Consider the following 16,115-nt stretch of genomic DNA (forward strand, 5'->3'; position numbering starts at 1 on the left):
TATACTATATAAACTAAATGCTAGCCTTTCTGAACTAAACAGAAAACACTTGATAAATGTGCAACAGAAAAGCATAGTTCTAAAAATCAAATGCAGGAAAGCGGGTAACAAAAATCTATACTTATCTGTCCCCAGGCCCACGCAGTGCCACATCACCGCTTCTGGACTGCCCACTGGCCTCCTGCAGCTTTGCTTCAGCAACATAATGCCGCAGCTGATAAATGCTCGCTCAGCCAATCAGTAAATAGGGTGGGACACCACCAGTCATTAACAAGCTGAGCTAATACAGTGGTCGACAGTCAGTGAACTGTTGACATGGCGCTGCGAGGGCATGTGGACAGGCAAGTATAGATTTTTTTTATTATGTTCCTCTCACCCCCTGTCTGCACTGGATTTTTAGAGGTGGGCCTGGAGTTTGCCTTTAAAGTGTACGTGTCAAAAACCCTGCGATCCACATGGTGGCCAAAAGTTGGGTATCCATAGAGATGGTAAGGTGCACGTCCCCAATTGGATCAGAAAGGGGCTGGTGAGCATTAGAGTGGTATTCCACGGGCCGATGGGGCCCGATAAATGAGCTTGTTTACTGGGCCTATTCCACGGCCCTGATTATCGTTAAAGGGCTGCAAGGACATAGTTACCGATGTCCTTGCAGCTCTTGCTTAACTAGTATACATACCTATTCATGGTGCAGGGCTCCTCTTCTCCTGCTTCTTCCCAGGTCCCGCGCGCTCCTCCAGGGTCAGGGCGGCCTGTGTCAGCTGACAAGCTGCTCAGCCAATCACTGGCCGGGACCGCCGCGGCCTGTGATTGGCTGAGCGGCCTTTCAGCTGATACAGGTCGCCCTGACGCTGGAGGAGCGCGCGGGACCCGGGAAGAAGCAGGAGAAGAGGAGCCCTGCACCATGAATAGGTAATGTATATCATCAGTCGCCGGACACGCACCACTATTCCACGTAGTGGTACGCGGTCGGCGCCCGACAAATATAGGTCCGGACCTATATCAACGATCAGCCGATGACAACGATCATCGGCTGATCGTTGTCTCTAGTCCACGGCCGATTATCGCTCCGTGGAATAGGGCCCTTACTGTCTTGGTGAGTTCCATCTTCATGGACACCCGAACTTCCGGCCAACAAGTGGATTTCCCCTTGGAGATCTGTGACAGCGCATAGATCCTGGTCTATCTTTCAAATCCCCGTCATCTACACCGGTTTCTTTATATGCAAATAGGGCAGCACGGTGCACTGTGGGGGGGGGGGGGGGGGGGGGGGGCACTAGTACCCCCTCCTCTAAGTGACGCACCACGAGAATCAAGTCTGGCTGTGTCACCGTGGGGAGAAGATATCTGGGATCTACGTGCTGGCACCGACTAGGTCATGCAAAATCTGATGTAGGGAAGTGGTAAATTCGCTTTAAAGGGATATTTCAGTGAATACCACTCTCTCAGCATACTACTATACTACTCTAACAGCACTTCCAGGGCTGGCACATGAAGTCTCCCACTCAGCCAGTTCTTGGCTAAAGGGCTGTGTGGCAGGAGCAGGCAGCCTAACTGCTCAGCCAATCGCAGTTGATGACGCACTGGAGGGGGGCCGGCATGAGGGAGGGCAGGAGCGGTCCAGCCGGCCTCCGAAAGGTGACGCGTTTGACCCCAGATGGCGGCCAGGGTTGACAGTGATTGCGTGAGTATAATGCATCACACTTCCGGGGTGGGGGGGGGGGAAAAGGGAAGGGGGCCATTCACTTAAATAACTCATTACAAAGTTGTATAACTTTGTAATGTGTGTTATTTAGTGAATAAATGTTGAACGCCGCACTATTCCTTTAACATTAGAACCAACAAGCAGATTGCCAAAACTACAAAAGTACATGCTGTTTAGGGCTGGAGGCTGTCTAAAAACTACCAGCAGGCATAAATGTAAAGAATTGCCGACACTCCCATATATACGTATACATTAAGCATATTAGCTAGTCCGACAACCAGAAAGCAAATCGTAAAAAAAAGGTTTACCACCCAGGAGTAAAAGGGGTTAAAGAAACCTGATGATGCCGGGTCTGTGGTGCCCAGTGATCCAGGCGTCACAGCCAGGGGGGGCTCTAGATGTTCTAGGGGGGCTCTAGATGCCTTATAGCAGAAGGGCAATGAAATAACTTACAGCAGAAAAGATGTGTAGCTATATAGTGCTGTGTTCTAGCCATGTGCTGCATACGCGTATATTAGATATATGCAGCCGCCTACATTTACATGTATATACACTATATATAGCCCCATACATGTATATGGAGCTTCCTACGTGTATATACACAATGTATTGATTCACATACATATACAGTATATATAGCCCCATACATTTATATATGGCCTCAAACATGTATAGCTTCTTACTTGTACATAGTCCCATACATGTATATACAGTATATTTAGCCTCCTACATGTGCATATATAGCCCATACAAATATATACAGTATCTGTAGCCCCATAACCCATACATGGTATACATAGCCCCACATGTGTATGTATGGTATGCACATATTGTATTGTACATGGTATATATAGCGCCAATGTGTGTATGTATATATAGCCCCATACGTGTATATACATTGCCTCATACACGGTATATATAGCCCCATAAGTGTAAATACATTGCCTCATACACGGTATATATAACCCCATACGTGTATATATAGCCCCATACGTGTATATACATTGCCTCATACACGGTATATATAGCCCCATACAGGGTATATATAGCCCCATACAGGGTATATATAGCCCCATACGTGTATATACATTGCCTAGTACACGGTATATATAGCCCCATACGTGTATATACATTGCCTCATACACGGTATATATAGCCCCATACGTGTATATACATTGCCTCATACACAGTATATATAGCCCCATACGTGTATATATATTTCCCCATACACGGTATATATAGCCCCATACAGGGTATATATAGCCCCATACGTGTATATACATTGCCTAGTACAGGGTATATATAGCCCCATACGTGTATATACATTGCCTAGTACACGGTATATATAGCCCCATACGTGTATATACATTGCCTCATACACGGTATATATAGCCCCATACACGGTATATATAGCCCCATACACGGTATATATAGCCCCATACACGGTATATATAGCCCCATACACGGTATATATAGCCCCATACACGGTATATATAGCCCCATACACGGTATATATAGCCCCATACACGGTATATATAGCCCCATACACGGTATATATAGCCCCATACACGGTATATATAGCCCCATACACGGTATATATAGCCCCATACACGGTATATATAGCCCCATACACGGTATATATAGCCCCATACACGGTATATATAGCCCCATACACGGTATATATAGCCCCATACACGGTATATATAGCCCCATACACGGTATATATAGCCCCATACACGGTATATATAGCCCCATACACGGTATATATAGCCCCATACACGGTATATATAGCCCCATACACGGTACATATAGCCCCATAGGTGTATATACATTGCCTCATACACGGTATATATAGCCCGATACGTGAATATACATTGCCCCATACACGGTATATATAGCCCCATACGTGTATATACATTGCCCCATACGTGTATATACATTGCCTCGTACACGGTATATATAGCCCCATACGTGTATATACATTGCCCCGTACACGGTGTATATATAGCCCCATACGTGTATATACATTGCCTCATACACGGTATATATAGCCCCATACGTGTATATACATTGCCTCATACACGGTATATATAGCCCCATACGTGTATATACATTGCCTCGTACACGGTACATATAGCCCCATACGTGTATATACATTGCCTCGTACACGGTACATATAGCCCCATAGGTGTATATACATTGCCCCATACACGGTATATATAGCCCCATACGTGTATATACATTGCCTCGTACACGGTATATATAGCCCCATACGTGTATATACATTGCCTAGTACACGGTATATATAGCCCCATACGTGTATATACATTGCCTCGTACACGGTATATATAGCCCCATACACGGTATATATAGCCCCATACGTGTATATACATTGCCTCGTACACGGTATATATAGCCCCATACGTGTATATACATTGCCTCGTACACGGTATATGGCTATAGATGACTGCACGTGACAGGAGACCAGCCGGGCAGATCTGTCACAACCACATTAGTCGCACCTTTATCGCATCCTTGTAATTATAGTCTATGGCCGGTACCGGGTGCCCGCCCTTATATTCCCGATACACCGAGAACAACCCACTAACCCGGGGCTCGTGATATACCGGAGAGTCCGCAGGATAATAAGTGTGCGGCCGGAGAATAAACTAGACATTTCCATACTGCTCAGTATAGGGGATCCCTGCACATTCCCGCCTCATCTCCTCACACAGCAGGCGCCATGCTGACTGGAAACTCTCTCCAGCCTGAGGTCAGGACGGTGAAGGCCGCAAAACCTTCCTCTCCGCCATCTTTAACACTCAGACATGACAAACAACAATCTCCGGGCCTGGCCATACGGGCGGAGAAGCGTCCCCTCCTCGGTGAGGCGGTCATCTCCCTCACAGTAGCCGGGGATGAGGAGCAGCTAGTGGCGGGCTCTTGTCTCTTACCTAGAGCGGGAGCTGCGCAGCCTAAGCGGCTCCTGCTGCCGTCCCCGCCCGCTCCGGATCGTTAATGGCGGACACTTTACGGCGCTTCCTTCTCCCGAGTGCTGCGGCTCTTCGATCGGTATCGCAGCGCTCCGGGCTGGGTCCTCACACGCTCCGTTTCCCGCTCTCGTCTGGTTTCCCCTTTTTTCCTTACGCGCTCCTACTTCTCTTCAGCGCATCCGACACAAAATGGCGGCGCAGGAGGAAATGCTCGTCCAGCCAGCCTCCATGTTACACACGGACACACCCCCGGCCCCGCTCTGAGGCGCCGCGCTGCCAGAACGTTAGCCAAAGCCTCAAGGTCTCGGTCGAAAATGTGCGCGAAATTGTTTTGTGGTGTGAGGAGAATTGTGCAGGGCTGGCAGAAATGTCGCCGTGACAGGATTGTGAGGAGAAAGTGCTGGGCCAGCAGGCGGTGTCCGCCAAGGTTACTCACTTTACAATGGTAATACATTCTCCTTGCACCTTAGCTGAATTCTTACATTTCACCTTGTCTGGTTCTTATTGTGGGTGCAGAGACAGTGAAAAAGTGGGGTCCATGGGTTATAATTGGGTCCATCCTGTTATAATTCGAATTTCGGTCGAATTTTCGCAATAACGATCGCATTTAAGCTTTAATCGTTCCATGTAAATACAGCAAACGATCAGGCAATGAGTGAAAAATCGTTCATTTTTATCTTTCAACGTGTTCTCAAATCGTCGTTCATCGTTCGGTAAAAAGTCGCAGATCATTTCGTGTAAACAGTCTTTCAAAGATTCAAGGCCCTATTCCACTGAACTTTTTCGAACGATTATCGTTAATAAAATCGTTCAAACGACCGCTCGTTAACGATATTCGTTCAGTGGAATAGCTATAAACGAGCGAACAACAACAGTGAAATCGTCGTTGAGTCGTTCACTATCTTTTTCAACATGTCGAAAAAAAATCGTTGGTCTTTCAACAATAATTCGCTAATCTTTTTGTTGAATAAAAAATCTTTCAGTCGTTCTTGAAATGTCTACCTACATTTTCCCACGTTTTAAACGACCATGTAACGATGTAACGACCGCAAAAAAATCGTTACACTACAGATATCATTCACGTTCCCACACGTATTATGTGTTATCGTTCGCTTAAAAAAATCGTTAAATGCTCGTTAACGAGCGGTCGTTTGAGCAAGTTTATGAACGATAATCGTTTTGTGAAGTAGGGCTATCACACTATGTGAAAGATGGGCTTAAACAATCCTAAAAACGATCGCAATAACGATTTTTCTTACGAATCTTCTAACGATTTTTCTCCGTCTAAATGCGGATCGTTATAAAAATAAAATCATTGCTTCAAAATCGTTAATCGTTCGAATTATCGTTCTGTGTAAACCCAGCATAATGGTCCTTTTACACGGGACGATTATCGTTAGTTTTTGCACGATAACGATCGAATTCGAACGATAATCGTACGTGTAAACGTTGCAAACAATCATGACAAGTGAGAAATCGTTCATTTTGATCTTTCAACATGTTCTTAAATCTTCGTTGATCGTTCGCAAAAAATTCGCAGATCGTTCAGTGTAAAAATTCTTTCAACGATTTCCCCTATGTGTGAGATAGGCTTAAGCGATCGCAAAACGATTATTCCGTACAATGTATCGTTCCGTCTAAACGCTGATCGTTATAAAAAAAACATTGTTCATTCAAAATCATTAATCGTGCGATCGGGCTAATTATTGCACTGTGTAAAAGTACCATTAGGGTGCCTTCACACGTACCATATCGCTGCGTTTTTGGTGAGATTTTTACATGCGCGTTTTGATTTTCACATGATTTTCATGTGAAAATCAAAACGCGCATGTAAAAATCACACCAAAAAGGCAGCAATAAAAACGGAGCGATACGGTACGTGTGAAGCTACCCTTAGGGTGCGTTTACACAGAGAGATTTATCTGGCAGATTTTTGAAGCCAAAGCCAGGAATATAAACAGAGACTATAAACAGAGAACTGGTCATAAAGGAAAGACTGAGATTTCTCCTCTTTTTAAATCCATTCCTGGCTTTGCCTTTAAAAATCTGCCAGATAAATCTCTCTGTGTAAACGCACCCTTAGTAGAAATGGCTGGCCCCCATAGCAAACTTTTGATTTGCCACTGGGCCCCCTGATGTGTCGGGCCCCGATACGTCTGCTATGACAATAGTTTGGCCCCTGGTGAATGGGAATTACTGCCACATAAAGAACATGATAAATCCACCCGAATGGATCTCTGATTGTGATAAAAGTTGGCAAACCTGAGAGTGATGAACCGGTTATGAGTCAAGAAAATATGATTTGGTTTTATGCTGCGTTTACACAGAACGATAATTCGTACGATTTTAACGATGTCAATGTAACGATTTTTTTTTTATAACGATCAGCGTTTAGATGGAACCATATATCATTCAGAAAATTTGTTTTGCAATTGCTTAATCTCGCACATAGGTAAAATCGTTGAACGACTGTTTACACGGAACGATCTGCGAATTTTTTGCGAACGACGATTTAAGAACATGTTCAAAGATCAAAATGAACGATTTCTCGCTCGTCGTTCAATTGTTCGCTGCGTTTACACGTACAATTATCGTTCAAATTTGATTGTTATTCGCACGATAATCGTTCCGTGTAAACGCAGCATAAAGGGAACTGATCATCCCAATTTTGCTTAAAATCTTACACTCGTTACAAAAAAACTTATAGGTTGCCTTCACACGTACCGGATCCGCAGCGGATTTCACGCTGCAAGTTTGCAGTGAATCCGCTGCGGATCCTGGATATGTAAGCCGGCCCCTTTAACCCCCCACAGCCCCGGCCCGAAGCATACATTACCTGCTCGGCGCCACGGCTGCAGTGAAGGTCCTGGCTCTCCTCACTCCCAATCAGCCAATCACTGCTGCCGTGCACTGATTGGCTAATAAGGAGCTAGGGAAGCCAGGAGCCTCACACAGCCGCGCCGAGCAGGTAATGTATGTTTCGGGCCGGGTCGCATATCTGTAGCGGAATGCAAACTCACAGCGTGAAATCCGGATCTGGTATGTGTGAAGGCACCCTTAGGGCCCTATTCCACCGGACGATTATCGTTTGCATAATCGTTAACGATTAACAATCTCAAACGACCGCTATTGCGAAAGACCTGAAAACGTTCACTCATTTGCATAGAACGATAATTGTTACTTATGATCGTAATTTGCGATCGTTTTTTCTTCGCTATTTATTCGCTATTGCGTTCTTATCTATTGCGAACGACCGAACGATGTCTTATTTAATGCAAACGTTTTCCGAATGAGCGACGATAAAAATAGGTCCAGGTCTTATAAAGCGATCAACGATTTCTCGTTCGGTCGTTAATCGTTAACTGCATTTCAACCGAGTGATTATCGTTTAGATTCGAATGATTTAACGATAATCTGAACGATAATCGTCCGGTGGAATAGGGCCCTTAGGGTAGCTTCACAGACACCATATAGCAGCGGATTTTCTGCTGCAGATCCGCAGCAGATTGTATCTAAGTAGCTGAACACAGCATCAAATCTGCTGCGGATCCTGTACGTGTGAATGAACCCTTAACATGTCATAGAGACGTGTCAAAAGTTTTGATCAGTCAGTGTCTGAGTGTTCAGACCCGTATAGATCGGGAAAACGATTCGGGAGAGGATGCTCTGCAGTGCATTTATTTTCCACTGTGAGGGTGTGTGCACACTACGGAAATCTCGCATATGACCCGCGGCAGATTCCGTCGCTTCTACCCGCACGCGGCGGCGCAAATCTCCGCCTGTGCCATAGACACTATTCTATACATGGGCAGATTCCGCTGAAAGAAGTGACATGCCAAGTCTTTCGGCGGAATGCGGAATTCTCCCGTGCATAGAATAGTGTCTATGGCACGGACGGAGATGCGCACCGCCGCGAACGGGTACGAGTGACGGAATACCCCGCGGGTCATACACGGGATTTCCGTAGTGTGCACGCACCCTGAGTATGGAAAAAAAAAACATAAACAATGGTGGGTGGGCACCACCTAAATACCCCTACAGGGACCACAGGTGCAGCTAAACACGCAAAAATACCCAATATTCAATAGAAGTAACAAGCTGCGTGTAATAGATGACTGCACACCCTAAACCACTTATTAAAAACCTATTGTACCAGCAGAGTGAACATGTAAATATCACATTAGAAATACATCTATATCAAAGACCATTCAAAGAAAACACTCAAAGGGGGAACTATCAGCAGGTTAGACAAATCTAAACAGAGAAGGAAGGTGTGTCTCTTATCTTACTCCGTGGCGCAGTTCCAATCTGCCAATCTGGCCCACCTGCTCCATTAATTGTCATTAGAAGGAACAGGCCGGCTTGGCGCGAAGGGGCAAGGGTAATGCTTCGGACTTGGATCCAACTGCTAAGGGTGCATGCACACTGCGGAATGGCGATGGATAGCCTGTTGAGCATTCCGCAGCTCTCACCCGCCAGAAGACTGATGTGGGCGGGCGCACGCGTTTCCGCCTGTGTCATAGACTCTATTCTATGCACGGATGGATTCCTTCACCGTACAAAGAATGAACGTGTTCATTCTTTGGACGGACGACGGAATCCACCCATGCATAGAATAATAGAATAGAGTCTATGACACAGACGGAAACGCGCGCGCCCGCCCGCATCAGTCTGCTGGCGGGTGAGAGCTGCGGAATGCTCAACAGGCTATCCATCGCCATTCCGCAGTGTGCATGCACCCTTAGCAGTTGGATCCAAGTCCGAAGCATTACCCTTGCCCCTTCGCGCCAAGCCGGCCTGTTCCTTCTAATGACAATGGAGCAGGTGGGCCAGATTGGCAGATTGGAACTGCGCCAGCAGATGCGAACGGCGGAATGCGCGACGGGTTATCCGTCGCCATTCCGCAGCGTGCACGCACCCTTAACTGCACAGAAACGGCTGCAAGGAGTAAGGTAACAGACATACATTCCTCCTCTGTGCCTTGTGCTAATAGCTCCTCTTTAATACCTGCAACAGCAGTAGCACATGGTAGTCATCTATGTCAGTGATTTTCAACCAGTGTGCCGCGACACATGGTCGGGTGTGCCGCTGGGAAAGTTCCCCAAACTATGGTGCCCCTGTGAAACAGGAGAAAACAATGGGGGAGAGAAACCTGGGGATGGGGGAGAAACAGGGGAGAGAAACATGGGGATGGGGGAGAGAAACAGCGGAGAGAAGCAGGGGGGAGAGAAGTTTGGTGGAGAGAAGTATGGTGGAGAGAAGCACAGGAGAGAAGCATGGGGAAGAGAAGCACAGGAGAGAAGCAGGGGGGAGAGAAGCATGGGGGAGAGAAGCACAGGAGAGAAGCATGGGGGAGAGAAGCACAGGAGAGAAGCAGGGGGGAGAGAAGCACAGGAGAGAAGTAGGGGGGAGAAGTATGGTGGAGAGAAGCACAGGGGGGAGAAGAAAACAGGCCCAGGTTTCACACTGAGTGAGTATAAATACATTTAAAACCTATATTATTAACTATATGTATAATATGTACTTTTTTAGTGTCATTTTGGTTGGTGGTGTGCCCCGGGATTTTTTAAGTATAAAAAGTGTGCCCTCCCCAGCCTAATAATATCAGCCTGCTACCGCCCAGTCCAGGAGCGCCAATTTTGATCAGCTCTTCCCGGTACCCCTAGTGTAGTGGGTACTGGGGTAATAATTGGGGGCTTAGTGTTAGCCATTTTATACTGGCTAACACTAAGCCCCGACTTAGTAATGTATGCCATCTATCAGACGGCTTCCACTAATAAGCCTGTAAAATAAATAAAGAAACACAAGAAACAAATGAGAAAAGTGTTTATTCAAAAGATTTATTTAAAAAAAAAAAACATGCTGGTCATCGTAGTCTACTGAATCCAACTCAATCTGGATACAGATATCTAAATAACAAAAAGGAAGAAACATAAAAAGTCAGGAGCAGAACACCCATCATTTTGACAGGTGTTCTGTACCTTACAGTATGCAGCATCTTTCCTGACGCTGCTTAAGCTTGGCACACAAAAGGGTTAAAGGGGGTTATCCAAGGACTGGTTTCATGGCGCTGGCCATAAACAATGGGTCGGCATAGAGGCAGAACTGACCCCTCTAGCTCTAAAATCACTTCCATGGGTCTTGCCGGTGCAGCGCCCACAAATGTCTTCGTTCGCCCTACTGACCGGTGACTTCCTACGGGTCTGGGACATTGTCCTGCCCCGCCTGGGCCTGTCCCATCGGCCTGGACTGATGAGTCCATTATTCGACAATCCGGCTTTCCCGCCGGCCTGTGGCATGGACCGATTCTTGTGTTGGTCTGCGTCCGAGGGTGTCCGGATCATTCAGGTGCTAAGTGGGTCTGCCTCGTTGCAGCCTCTTGCTGCGCTTCAAAAGCTTAGACCCGAGCAGACACTGTCATGGTTGGAGTACGCCCAACTCCAGGCTTACCTGAGGCTGCAATTTCCGGAGGGAATCAGGATGTCCACTGCCACTGACCTGGAGTCTCTGCTGCTACAGCCCGCCCAGCCCAGTAGAGTTATTTCGCAGTTATACCGCATTCTTCTGGAATGCGACGCTGATCGAGACCTATCCTATATTGCTGCATGGGAGGGGGAACTTGGGGTCTCCCTCACGGCAGCTGATCAGCTCAAGATTTTTACACTGACTCACAAATTGCCCACGGCTTGTCTGGCCCAAGAGAGAAATTTTAAAATACTGACGCGGTGGTACAGGTGTCCTCAGCTGCTTCACCGGTGTTACCCGGAGGTATCTGACATATGCTGGAGGTGCGGCACGGGGGTCGGCACGATGCTCCACATCTGGTGGTACTGTACAATCTTGCGCCCGTTTTGGCGAGCAGTTTTTGCAATATACACGCAGGTAACTGGCAAAACTATCACACCCTCGCCGGGTCTGGCATTGCTCTCTCTGATCCCTGGACCGGTCTCTGCAGTGAGGAAAGGCCTCCTGCGTCATTTTTTGACAGCTGCTAGGACGGTCATCCCTCGTCATTGGAAGGACACTACTCCGCCCTCCATCACTGAGTGGGTACACGAAGTGGACTTTCTGTTTCGAATGGAATCTTTGATGGCAGAGGACCAGGTCCGGGGAACCAGGGTAGAGAGGCTGTGGTTGCCCTGGACGTCATACAAGACTGGCCCGCTCTTTGCACAACACCTCACCTGAGCACCCTTGAGGGGCTCAGCCCTTTGCAACCGCCTGAAGAGGACATGGTGTTGGGGTTCTCTCACCCTCCTAATCCCCCCCTCTCCCTCCTGCCCCCTTCTTGCTCTTTCCTCTGCTTCTCTTCCCCTCTACACCCCCTTTCTATTTCTGCGCTTTTGTTTCTGGAAGCCATATGCTCCTTTTAGTTCCGACAGTCTGAGTAAGCACTTGGTAGATTGCAAGAGCATACAGATATGACCAATGCCGATGCACTTGGTGCTCCTCGTTACTGTCTGTTGATGTAACAATGCTGTACTTATCAATGATGTTATTTTGGGTGAAATTGTATGTTCTGCTCCTCGGGGACATTGTTACATTGTGCTATCTATCACCCTTTTTGGTCTTTTTCTTTTCCTGTCATTTTCTAAAAATTTGTTCAATAAAAACGGATTTACAAAAAAAAAGGGGGTTATCCAACACTAAAAAAAAAACATGTCCACTTTCTTCCAGAGACAGCACTGCTCTTGTCTCCAGTTTGGGTGCAGGTTTTGCAACTTAGTTCAATTGAAGTGAATTGAGCTTAAGGGTACAAACACACAAACCGTATACGCAGCGTATTTACTGCTGCGATACGCAGCAGATTAGATCTAAATAACTGAACACAGCATCAAATCTGCTGCGTATCTGCTGCATATACAGTGTGTGTGTTTGTACCCCAAGAGTACAAACACACACACCGTATATGCAGCAGATACGCAGCAAATCACCAGATTTGATGAAGACTTGATGCTGTGTTCAGTTATTTAGATCTAATCTGCTGCGTATCTGCTGTGTATTTGCTGCGTATCGCAGCAGTAAATACGCTGCGTATATGGTGTGTGTGTTTATACCCTAAAGGGGTTATCCAGCGCCACAAAAACATGGCCACCTTTGCCCCACCTTTGTCTCCAGTTCAGGTGTGGTTTACAATTCAGCTTTGCTTACTTCAATGGAACTGAATTTCAAACCCCACCAAAACTGGAGACAAGAGTGGGGCAAAGGTGGCCATGTTTTTGTAGCATTGGATAACCCCTTTAATTGCAAACCACACCTGACCTGAAGACAAGAGCGTTGCCGTCTCTGGAAGAAAGTGGCCATGTTTTTGTTCCGCTGGATAACTCCTTTAACCCATTGTGTTCCAAGCTTAAGCAGTGTCAAGAAAGATGCTGCATACTGTAAGGTACAGAACACCTGTCAAAATGATGGGTGTTCTGCTCCTGACTTTTGTGTTTCTTCCTTTTTATTTAGATATCGGTATCCAGATTGCGTCGGATTTGGTGGACTACATCATGGCATCCACATTTAACCCCTGGGGGCCAGATTGATCTCACACTGTATCCATCCCAGCAAGGCAAATACCCCCTCTCTGGGATGGGTGCAGTGCTGGGGGGGGGGGGGGGGGGGGGGCACCAGAGCCTGGCACACTGAGCTACAAGTGTTCCGGGATCTGGCTCTTCAAATAAGACATCAACCAAGCAAAAGCTGAGGTGGGACATTGCTGCAGCCACCTATTGGCTGAGCTGACAAAGCACAAGTGTCACCTCAGCCAATCAGCGGCTGTTGCAGAGTTCTGGCTCAGCCACTAAGTGACAGAAGACAAGACGGTAGGGTAAGTTAACTCTCCTCTGCCCCCCCCCCCCCCCCCCCCCCCCCCCCCCCCAGCAACGGAGCACAGTCTGGCCCACAGGAGGTTAATTTAACCCTCTGGGGACCAAACTGTCACCCTCTCCCCCCACGGACCACAGTCTGGCCCAACTACCTTAGGACCAGACTGTGGTGTTCTTTCACCCACCCGGCTTCCCCCAGCGACCCGGCACACAGAAAACTCTGTACCAGGTTTGGCACCAACTCCAGCAAGTAAGGGGTCACTTAACTCCTTTTTTTCCAGGTCGGATGCATTTGGTTCAGCATTTGGACCCGAACGCGGTCTTCAGAGGTGAAGTCCATGTTCAGGGAAAAACGCACACAAATTCAAAAACGGCAAAAGAAACGCAGACGCATGAAAAAAACGTCATGCACCGCATTGGGGTTCTTTCTGGCATTGAAAAACGCCAAACAAAATTGTATGTTAGGCCACCCTTAAAGTGAATGTACCATAAGGTACATCAGTTTTGTTTTTTTTTTTACACTAACAGATTGGCGCAGGGATATCGGTGGTGTGGTACTTTTTTTTGAACTGTCTCCGTTTCCACAGACGACTACTCCCTAGCACCTAGGGTGGGCCCGCTTACCTCCAGTGTGACGAAACCCCCTCCCTGTGGGCCTACCCCCAGTGCTCTGTGACGGGTCGGTGCTCGGGAATGGACCACCACCGCGTGGTAACTGGGCGGCCATTCAAAAAAAAAGGGCCACACCATTGCCGATCCGTTCTTGTAAAAAACCCTGATGGTACATTCACTTTAATCTCTTACAGGTTATTCTCAGAAGAGATACCATAATCAGTTTAGATGAGAAGAGGGTTAGCTGTCTGCAGTTTATTCCCAGTCCTCTGCTGACCTCTAGTGGCTGCAGCTAGAAAAATTTCACCAGCAGAGGAACTGTTCAAAAACATCCAGTTGTCTCCAGCTAATGGCTGCTGAGTGGCTCTCTTCAGGGGCGTAGCTAGGATTCATGGGGCCCCATAGCAAAAAACTGTACTGGGCCCCATGAATCCTGTACGCTCCCCTACCCCTCCCCCCACTCCGAAACACACACAATGACACACATATACACACAAAGAGGCACCATTAACATATATACAGATACACCACTGACATACACACATTCACACTAGAATATGATTACACTAGTGCTGATGTATACACCATGAGTAGACTGTACACAGGGAAATCATCTCAGTGTAATAAGAAATACTGAACTAGAAATAATATGTGCTGTATTTTCTTTTAATGGTGGGCTCTTTTATTAGAGCCCAGCATTAATAGAAGCTGCTGCAGAACATCTTTGGGAGCAAACCTGTCAATCACTTGAGACACTACTGACATACACAAACACACACATATAAACCAGTGTTACAGACATTACTTACATATACACCAGTGTTACAGACATTACATATACACACATATACACCAGTGTTACAGACATTACTTACATATACACACATATACACCAGTGTTACAGACAGTACTTACATCATACGGTCCTAATAGCCACGCCCCCATAGCGTCCCTCCATAGCCACACCCCCATAGCCACGCCCCCATAGCGACCCTCCATAGCCACGCTCCCATAGCAACCCTCCATAGCCACGCCCCCATATCAACCCTCCATAGCCACGCCCCCATATCAACCCTCCATAGCCACGCCCCCATATCAACCCTCCATAGCCACTTCCCTACAGTCACCACATGCTGCTGACTGAATAGTGCCCTATACAGTATCCAATTCCGCCAAAAATGCCCTATATAGTATCCAATCCCCCATTATAGTGCCCCACATAGTATCCAATCCCCCACATAGTATCCAATCCCCCCATATAGTGCCACACATAGAATCCAATCCCCCACATAGTGCCACACATAGTATCCAATCCCCCACATAGTGCCCAATCCCCCACATAGTGCCCCACATAGAATCCAATCCCCCACATAGTGCCCCACATAGTGTCCAATCCCCCACATAGTGCCCCACATAGAATCCAATCCCCCACATAGTATCCAATGCCCCCATATAGAGCCCCACATAGTAGCCTATGCCCCCATATAGTGCCCCACATAGTGCCCCACATAGTAGCCAAACCCCATATAGTACCCCACATAGTAGCCAATCCCCCCATATAGTGCCCACATAGTAGCCAATTCCCATATAGTGTCCCACATAGTATCCAATCCCCTCACATAGTGCCCCACATAGTAGCCAATCCCCTCATATAGTGTCCCACATAGTAGCCAATCCCCCATATAGTGCCCCACATAGTATCCAATCCCCTCACATAGTGCCCCACATAGTAGCCAATCCCCTCATATAGTGCCCCACATAGTAGCCAATGCCCCCATATAGTGCCCCACATATTATCCAATCCCCCATATAGTGCCCCACATAGTAGCCAATGCCCCCATATAGTGCCCCACATAGTAGCCAATCCCCCATATATGCCCACATAGTAGCCAATCCCCCCATATAGTGCCCCACTTAGTATCCAATCCCCCATTATAGTGCCCCACATAGTAGCCAATCCCCATATAGTGCCCCACATAGTAGCCAATCCCCATA

The 16,115-nt window shown here is 47.1% G+C and overlaps 2 protein-coding genes across 3 annotated transcripts in view; one reads left to right on the forward strand and one right to left on the reverse strand.

Annotated features, from left to right (window-relative positions):
• The window catches only part of WTAP (WT1 associated protein), a 39,910-nt gene extending 34,951 nt beyond the window's left edge, over positions 1-4,959 (reverse strand). The window contains exon 1 of one of the 2 annotated variants that reach the window (XR_011360322.1): positions 4,657-4,959. The gene's annotated coding sequence lies outside the window, so the exon portion shown is untranslated. The remainder of the gene's footprint in view (positions 1-4,656) is intronic. The other variant, XM_069955377.1, reaches the window with a different exon arrangement.
• Positions 4,960-5,094: 135 nt separating this feature from the next.
• Positions 5,095-16,115, forward strand: part of MTHFD1L (methylenetetrahydrofolate dehydrogenase (NADP+ dependent) 1 like) — a 148,852-nt gene continuing 137,831 nt past the window's right edge. Inside the window, exon 1 of the mRNA XM_069955376.1 lies at positions 5,095-5,140. The gene's annotated coding sequence lies outside the window, so the exon portion shown is untranslated. The remainder of the gene's footprint in view (positions 5,141-16,115) is intronic.

The sequence above is a fragment of the Dendropsophus ebraccatus genome, chromosome 15 (genome assembly GCF_027789765.1).
Source record: "Dendropsophus ebraccatus isolate aDenEbr1 chromosome 15, aDenEbr1.pat, whole genome shotgun sequence".
NCBI lineage: Eukaryota > Metazoa > Chordata > Amphibia > Anura > Hylidae > Dendropsophus > Dendropsophus ebraccatus.